This window comes from Quercus robur, chromosome 10 (genome assembly GCF_932294415.1).
Source record: "Quercus robur chromosome 10, dhQueRobu3.1, whole genome shotgun sequence".
Classification (NCBI taxonomy): Eukaryota; Viridiplantae; Streptophyta; class Magnoliopsida; order Fagales; family Fagaceae; genus Quercus; species Quercus robur.
In genome coordinates, this window is record NC_065543.1 from 43,164,868 (window position 1) to 43,173,625 (window position 8,758).

Here is an 8,758-nt window from a genome sequence, read left to right on the forward strand (position 1 = left end):
AAATCCTAATGGTATGGGACAAAGTGCTTATAGTAGGACATTATTCGGTTTTGAAATATAATGACCTTACAACTTCAGTATAGTTAAAGAGGGAAAGTACAATTAACTATAGTAACTGATCAAATGTGAGATTGGTTGTTTCATAGAGCACAAAAATCTCTTGGATTTGAGTACTTAAGTCTCTACAAAGTTACAAGCAACATTTCTAGTCTCTTTTTCATTAAGAGTACTTTAAACTTGTGTTTTCACAACATTTTTTAAATCACGATTTTCACATCATTTTGAATAACAATACTTGAAATCCCTCACCAAACAAGCCTTTTATATCTCTCTCAATACTAATTTGCACGTATACTTCAGTGTATTATTTCGTTTGTGAGAATTGATCTAGAACACAATCGCACTCGCATCCAAAATAATCAACTTGCATATTTTGTTTGGAAAGCAAACAATTATGCTATACATTCTTACAGTTGTGCAAAATAAAACCACTGAGAAGATGACTAACAATAATAATAACCATTTTAGACATTTTTAGGAATTAGAAAACGTAGCCTTTTTATAATCTATAACAAAATCTCTCCCTAGAATCTCCTCCTGGAGACCCAAATTCTATGGTGATGCTCCATATAGTAATTGGCTATACATGTGCAGCATCCTTTACTATTCTTTTCTCACAAACAATAAAGTAGCCCCAAAAAAATGTTATTGAAAGTAAATGTTTCTCTAGGAATTTTAATTAGTTGGATTCCTAGATCCAAAAGAGTTTCTTCATATAGTCACACATCTATCAATATCTTCAAAGTGTAAAAATTCAAATGTTCTACTAATATCTTATCAAATGAAGACCATAGTGCAACTATGCAATAACTACATAATGTAGGACCCCATAACTACTAAAAAGGCCTAGGACTGATGTCCAACCATAATGTTCTTTGGAGATACAGTATCACAATTACAATGGCATAAAAGGTTTTAATTCAATTTTTTAAACCAAAATAAATCCTATCACATAGGATTGGAAATACATCAAAATATAAATTGTCATAATTCTTTTTGAAATTTTTTAAATCAAAATACATCGATTTGAAATAAAACCTGCCACGATTTAGTATACAAAAAGAAGATTATAAGATTGGAAAATCTGAAATAAAGTCTATCACAATTATTTCTAAAAGTTTCTAATTCAAAATATCATATGAAATAAAACTTGACTCAATTTAAAATACAAGAAGATTATTCTTGATGATTCAAAAAATAACCAGAATCGTCATTCTCTATAATGACGATCCCAACAAGCATTACATATTTATTACGTGCATTGATAACAATGAGTAACGGACGGAGCAACAGTAACAAGTGAGCTGTGTACATCAGAGCTCCCATTGGTAATGCACTAACCGTTGGACATAAATAAGAAATTCATTGACCATTAAGGTCAGGAATAACTATAAAAGAAAGAAGTGACAAAATCCAAAGGTACACCAAAAATTCATCCAAAAACTACTCCCACGTCAATTTCTTTCCAAAAACCTTTTCTTTTTCTGACTTAATCATCAAAGTATTTTTGGCAAACACCACATCAGTGTATCCCATTTCATTTCAAGTCTTATTACAAGTTTCACATCGAAGATGTAATCAACCTAACTTCGTCCATCTACAAAGACGAGGAGCTTAATTGCTGATTTCTTGCATCATCAGTTTAGTGCCATTTGTGGGAAACACTAATCATTCAAGCTGTTTTTTCCAAGTGACAAAAGAGACCCTCGTAGCACGAGATGGATTCTGAATAGGCCACATAACAGATTCAAGCTCTCATAGCTAGTGTAGAAGAGTTAACTCGCCAGAATGAAGAACTACAAAAGGCTGCTGAATCCCAAAATGGAAAATGACAGCGGACTACTAAGAACCAGAATGAAGAAGAACAACCTCGAAGAATCGAAGGAAACAAAAATGAAGAAGAATTAGATAGCCAGATCAACAGGAGGATGAGGACGTCAAAAGAAAACTCATCCAAGATGGAGAACGAACTCCGTAATATGAGGAGGGAAATGGACAAACTCAGGAATGTAGTAAAGGATAGAGCTATAGAAAACCTAAACGGAATGATTCGAAGGACAGACTCACCATTCACCACTGAGGTATTGAATCATCCTCTCCCACCAAAGTTTCGTCTTACCCAGCTAGAGTCATTTGACGATTCAAGAGATCCTTTGGACCACATCGAGACGTTCAAAACTCTAATGCTCTTGCAGATGACCCCGGATGAAGTAATGTGCAGGGCCTTCCGAACAACGTTGAAGGGAGTAGCTAGGGTATGGTTCAACAAAATAATCCCAGGTACCATTGCAAACTTCGAGCAGCTCAATAAGGCTTTCGTTCATCATTTCATTGGAGGATAGAGACATAAGAAGCCAACTGGAAATCTTCTCAACATTCATCAAGCAGAGGGAGAGTCATTGAGGCAATATGTGACGCGTTTCAATAAAGAGCTACTACAGGTGGATGAAGCGAAGGATCAGGTCATCCTGACAACTTTCCAAGCAAGACTGCTACTTGGGGATTTCTTTTTCTCAATCACCAAGAGTCTGCTAAAAACAGTATAAGAGCTACTCCACAAGGCCTAGAAGTACATGAATGCAGAGGACGTAGTAATCGCTAAAAGAATGAAAAGCAAAAGGAAGTAGGATGAAGGAACTAGCCATAACCTCAACAGAAAGAAGGAAGCACAGAGTATTGGGCATGCAACAGATAGAAAGAAGAACCTCCTGGATTGAAGGTCAAAGTAACAAGTATTGCAAATTTCACCAAGACCACAGACATCACACTGACATGCAGACATTTGAAGGACCAAGTAGAGACCTTGATTCGTCAAGGGAAATTGCAGAAGTTTGTGCATAAGACAGAGCCATATAGATGTCAGCAGAAGGACGAGAAGGATAGGGAACAAGAGAGAAGAGGTAAGAAGACTCTCGTAGGTGAAATAAGGATGATCTCAGAAGGACTAGTAACATGAGGATCTTCTAAGTCACTGAAGAAGACATACGCAAGTGAAGTGAACAGCATCCATTCACTATTCCCGTCACCAAAGATGTCAAGGAGTAGCGAGCCAGATATCGTCTTTTTTGAAAGAGATGCCCACCGTGTCAGACAACCCTATGACGATCCTTTGGTGATAATGCTCAGAATTGAGGAATTTAACATTCATCGAGTACTGGTTGACAATGGGAGCTCTACAGAACTCATCTATTTGCCTACATTTCAACAAATGAAGCTGAGCCAAGAAAGGCTTCGACCTTTCACTTCCCCTTTAGTGAGTTTTACCAGAGACAGGATCGTCCCTAAAGGTATCATTAAACTAATCATGGTTGCAGGTACCTATCAAGTCTTCCTTTGTTCACCACCAACATATGAAGATTCTTGGTATTTCTCTCGCATCAACCACCAATCTGGTTGAGCTTTTTGAGTCCAAATAATTTGCTTCCTTTCTAGTATTTCAGAGATTTCCAAATGGAATGCTGCAGAATTCTTCATTTTGCAAATCTTTCCTTTTGGATGAATAAGATATTTATCCTATGTAGAAAACACCAAGGTGAAAGAATTACATCAAGACATTGACCCCTAGGTGGAGTTGCCTCTTCTAATCTTTGCATGCTTTGTATCACTGCAACAGTGAGATGTGTGCCAAAAAATTCCTTTGTTGGCCACTGTTTCTATTCTTCCTTCCTTCCCAAAATTTCTTGAGAAAAATGTCTAATAGGAATTTGAAGTTTCTATTAATTTGAAGAAAATCCTAATGGCTTGGGACAAAGTGCTTATTACTAGTTAAGGGAGGACATTATTATTTGAAATAGACGGACCTTACTACAACCACACCATATTTATAGTGAATTGCAAACTAACCCTAATAATTTGTCAAATGTGAGAATGGTTGTTTCCTAGACAACAAATATCTCTTAGATTTGAGCTATTGAGTCTACAAAATTACGGGCAAAATTCTCTAGTCTTTTTATAATCTCTCTCAATATTGACTTTCCACATTTGACTCAGTATATCATGTTGTTTATGTTGTGAGAACTGAACTCAATCACAGTCGCACTCACATCCAAAATAATTAGCTTGCATATTTCGTTTGGAAAGCAAACAAATATCCTGTACATCTGTCCAAGTGCTATAATAACACCAGTACACCACTGGGAAGATGACTGGAAATAATAATGAACATTTTAGACATTTCTAGGATTTGGAATCATAGCCTTTTTATAAGCTTTAACAAAATCTCCCTCTATAATCTTCTTCTGATAGCAATTGGTTTTACACTTTTACGTGTGTAGCATCCATGAAAATTCCTTTCTCACAAACGATAAAGTAGCAAAAGACAAAAGGAATGAAAATGTTTATGATGCAGGAAGCAGTGAGAAGACAAATTTCCTATATCTTATTTGATTTTATGTATCAAGGGCAATTTTGTAATTTCCTAATATTCTATAATGGGTTGCGCTTGTAGTCTATTGGGTCTTACTTTAGTTTTATTTTAAGCTTGGTTATTTAGTTTGGGTTTAGTAGTAAAGCCCAAGGAGTCCAAGTCCAAGTCTTATTAGGGTTTTAAGAAATGCTAGTTCAACTAGGATTAGGTATTAGTCTTCTATTTAAAATGTTGTAGTACTTTCTATTGAGTTAATTATTGATGAATGTTTTCAAAATTTAAGAGCTATGAAGCTTTCTTTTATGGTTTGTGTGATGCAACCTTCTCCGAGTTGTGATGCTAAAGAACCCTAGGTGTGATGCTTAGGAAGTCTAGGTGTGATTCCTAGAATTTATCTATTTTCTTTAGTTTTACTATTCACGTTTACTGTTCACGAATCATTGTTTACAGTACAAGAACAGCCACCCAAACCTTGATTGTTTTCCTTTGTTTCATCCTGTAAGGTTGAATTTATTCAACCATCTAATTGGCTTTATTCCGTGCCAAATTTGCTTGTAATTCAGCATTTAGTAACCCTGTATTTAGGTGGGATTGTTGTAAGGGTAGTGAGTGAGATAGTGTGAAGATTGCTCAAGAGTGTGCAAGAAAACAGAGAGTCGCGGCTGGGACTCGCGACTGGACTCGCGGCTTCAACCCGCCAGCAGATGCACACGTGCCAAGCATGCTGGAAGATGAACAGTCATGCTAGCTGGAGCACTACAGGACAAAACAGGACAACTGGCCATACGGTTAACTCGCGACTGGAACTCGCGACTTAGTCAAGCCGCGAGCCACCCCTGTTTTGGAAAAACCTGACGTTTCGCATTCCACTCCTCTTCAGTATAAATACCCTTTTAACCCACGATTGAAAGAGAGCTTCCAGAGAGAATTTTGAGAGAGAAACCCTAAAGAAAAACCAGATTGTTTTACCCACAATCTCTACCTTAGAGTCTCATCAAAATCCCTCACTCTCTTCCTCTCCATTGTCAAATCCTTGAGAGGCTTTTATACCAAACCTGGTTCTCACCATTATCATCTCTGTGAGACAGTCGTTTGGAGTTCTGGGAAGCAGTTAGGAAGGAGCCAATCTTTATTGGTTGATGCTACGGTGTAGTAGCGGAATCCGGAAAGCTAGAAAAGAAAAAGGTTCGGCGCAACCTCGTTGGAGCAAGAAGCTTGGAGGGCTTAGGTGCATTGGGTAGATTAGGCTTGGAGGGTCTATTGCTGTCCTTGTATCCCAACTGTATTTTCTAGTGGATTGATTACCGCTTGGAGGGCGGCGGAGAGGTTTTTCGCCGAGGTCTTCGGTTTCCTCTTCGATAACATATCTGGTGTTATCGCTGTGTTTGCATCTTCCTTCCTCTCTATCTCTGCCTTTACATTATCTGCTGTGGTTTATTTTGTTGTGGCTTAGATAGTTGTTTAATCAATTCCATGTTATAGCATATGTTAAGTTTCCGCACACTAGTTGTTTAACATATTGCTGTGTTGATTAAATTGGTTTTTGGGGGTCTAAACGTTCAAAAGTGTTTTTGTACACGTTTTTGAACTTTCACATCCCCAAACCCTACTAATCCTTGTCCCCTTTAGAAACCCTAATATCCCTCTTATTTTCTAGCCTATTCCCTACCAAAACCTAACCCTAAGCCCTCAAAACAGAGGTAATACTAGATCTGGCCCAGCAGTTCTAAATCAGATTACCTTGTTCCCCCTTATCCTACGTCAGTTTATGTTATAGAAAACTTTCAAGAGCCTTGTAATTCAATTGACACCTCCTGATATTTTCAACGGAGGCATCCATAGTTCAATATTCCCCTAATTATCGAATTATCAAAAAGAAAATAAACGTGTTTCCCTAGACATTTTATTTAGGTGACTTTCTAGAACCAATAGAGTTTCTTCATATAGTCGCACATTTATCATTATCTTCAAAGAGACTCTAAAAATTAAATGTTCTACTAATATCTTATGATATGAAAGACTGTAGTATAACCCCCATTGGGTACCCGGGTGGTGAACTCATTAGTTTCGGGTGTGACGTAAACCTGGAAGTCCCACATTCGATCCACCATACCATTGGTCTACGGGGTTTTAGTTTGGCAAAAAGTTGGAACATCATTTTCTTATATCAGGAGGAAGAAAAAAATAAATAAATAGAAGAATGTGGTATAATTGTGCAGTAACTACATAATGTAGGATTAAAGGCCTAGGACATATGTCCAACCATAATTCCAAAAAGGAAAAAGTCGACCATAATGTTCTTTGGAGATCCTGAGATATAGTATTAGCAATTACATAAGGCTAGCAGTTACATGAGGTATCCAAAAACTCCTTCAAGACTATAGGACCAAAGAAAAGGAGTTAAGAAAGAAGAATTGCAAAAGAGTTATTCATCCAGAAAAAGAATACAATTTATAGTGGTTATATGAAGTCAGATTTTGGTGCTAATTTTTATCAAACCAAAACTGAGAAAGAACTAAAATTAAGACATACCTCTTTGAGAAACTCTTATGAAGTTTGAGAATCAATCAAATTGTCAAACCTTATATACAAACAAAAACTAATTCCCATGAACGTCTAGACCTCTCTAGACTCATCTCTTCAATCCTTATCAACCATTGGACTTCAAAGTGGAAATTGGCTTGGAATGATAAGCAAAAGCTTTGATATACTACTTCTAAAGTGAGCTCTCTTGGTTATCTCCATTTTCCCATCCAACAAAAGTGAATTATCACATCATTATGCATTATAAGAGCATTAACTCGCTAGACTATTAGATGATTAAAATTAATTGAAAAATGTATGTGAACTGCCATACCTCTTCATCATGTTACAAGTTTTAGCTATAAGCTCAGATCCAGCTCAATTTTGAAGATCATATATGTAAGCAAATGAAGAGCAAGCCTGGAAAGCTTGGACTTCTAGCAATTATTGAGCAAGTTCACATCTTACATGAATTTCTATCATTACATCATCCTGCAATGAAAACAGAACGTCCAACATGATCAACACCATATACCTCAAATATGGTAATCTGTGCAGAGTAGTATACAAACCTTGTTCTTCTTTTGTGATTCCAAAATCTCTTCTAAAGGTTGTCAGCCTAGACAAAAACAGATAATTTTGCATCAAATTTTTATAATTTAATAATTTGATTGATTGAGCAAAATCACATTAGTCATTAATGAAATTAGTTTTCAAAGCAAGTCTCATGATCTTTCTGTTAAGTATGTTGTGGGCTAGGTTTGATATTGAAAATTTGCATAGAGACAAGTTAAAAAGCACAAAGAGAGTTTTTCAGGGTGCAACTAAATCCAAATGATAGGTTTTTTCTGTTAATGGACAATTTAAAGGTTATCAAAACAAATAATTTTTTATCACAACAATTTAATTCACTGGTTAGGGTGTGTGGATCATAAGGCTAGTGCCACTCTGTCATTATGTAAATCCAAGAAAACAGTTCAGCTATAGCATTACTTTTTGGTCACTGAAGCAAAGAAGGCATGATTGCAAGAGAACTTTGAAGGAGTTGTAACACAAAATTGTTTGAGCAATATGAATTTACCTGTGATTGAAGATGGTATTTAGCCCAAACACCATATACGACATCTGTTATTGTTGCAATCTGTTAAATGCATATTGTTATATTAAGTACAAATAATGAGAAAATGACAAGGGAGCATTATCCAAAACCTATTTGTCTGCAAGATGGCAGCATTCTGATTGAACTACGGGTAAAATTAGGAAGAACAAAGAAACTTTCAGGTTCATATTTGGTAATGGCATAAACCCATCCAAGACCAACTTGTTCATATAGTCTTTTAATTGCCTGTAAAAGTTGTCATTTAAATTCTTTTTTCTTGGTTAAAATGAATCTCAGATAATACAGCTGAAAGTAAAGTCTTATCAAAGTTCTTTAGCCAGCTTCTTCAAATAGATTTTACATCTAAAGAATCCCAAATGTGTCCCACACCATTGTATTTACTATTGACAAAGCTGTTTAATCATTGGAAAGGTGACGGATAAGGAAATTGGCTTAGTGAGAAATATCATTCCCTATGTGCCTATAAGAGGACCTCAGTAAGCTTCCTATGCAAGCATTAATAGAATGATAGAATCATGGTGGTGATCATTGGCACTTCACAGTTCCACATCCTTATGCTACACTTAGGCCTCCTTGAGAGTTTAGATATTCGAACAATTAGTGATTGCCTAGAACACATTAAAGTTCAAGGTTTACAATCTTGAACTTGTAATAATTGATGCCAGTCATGGAATAGCCACAATTCTATT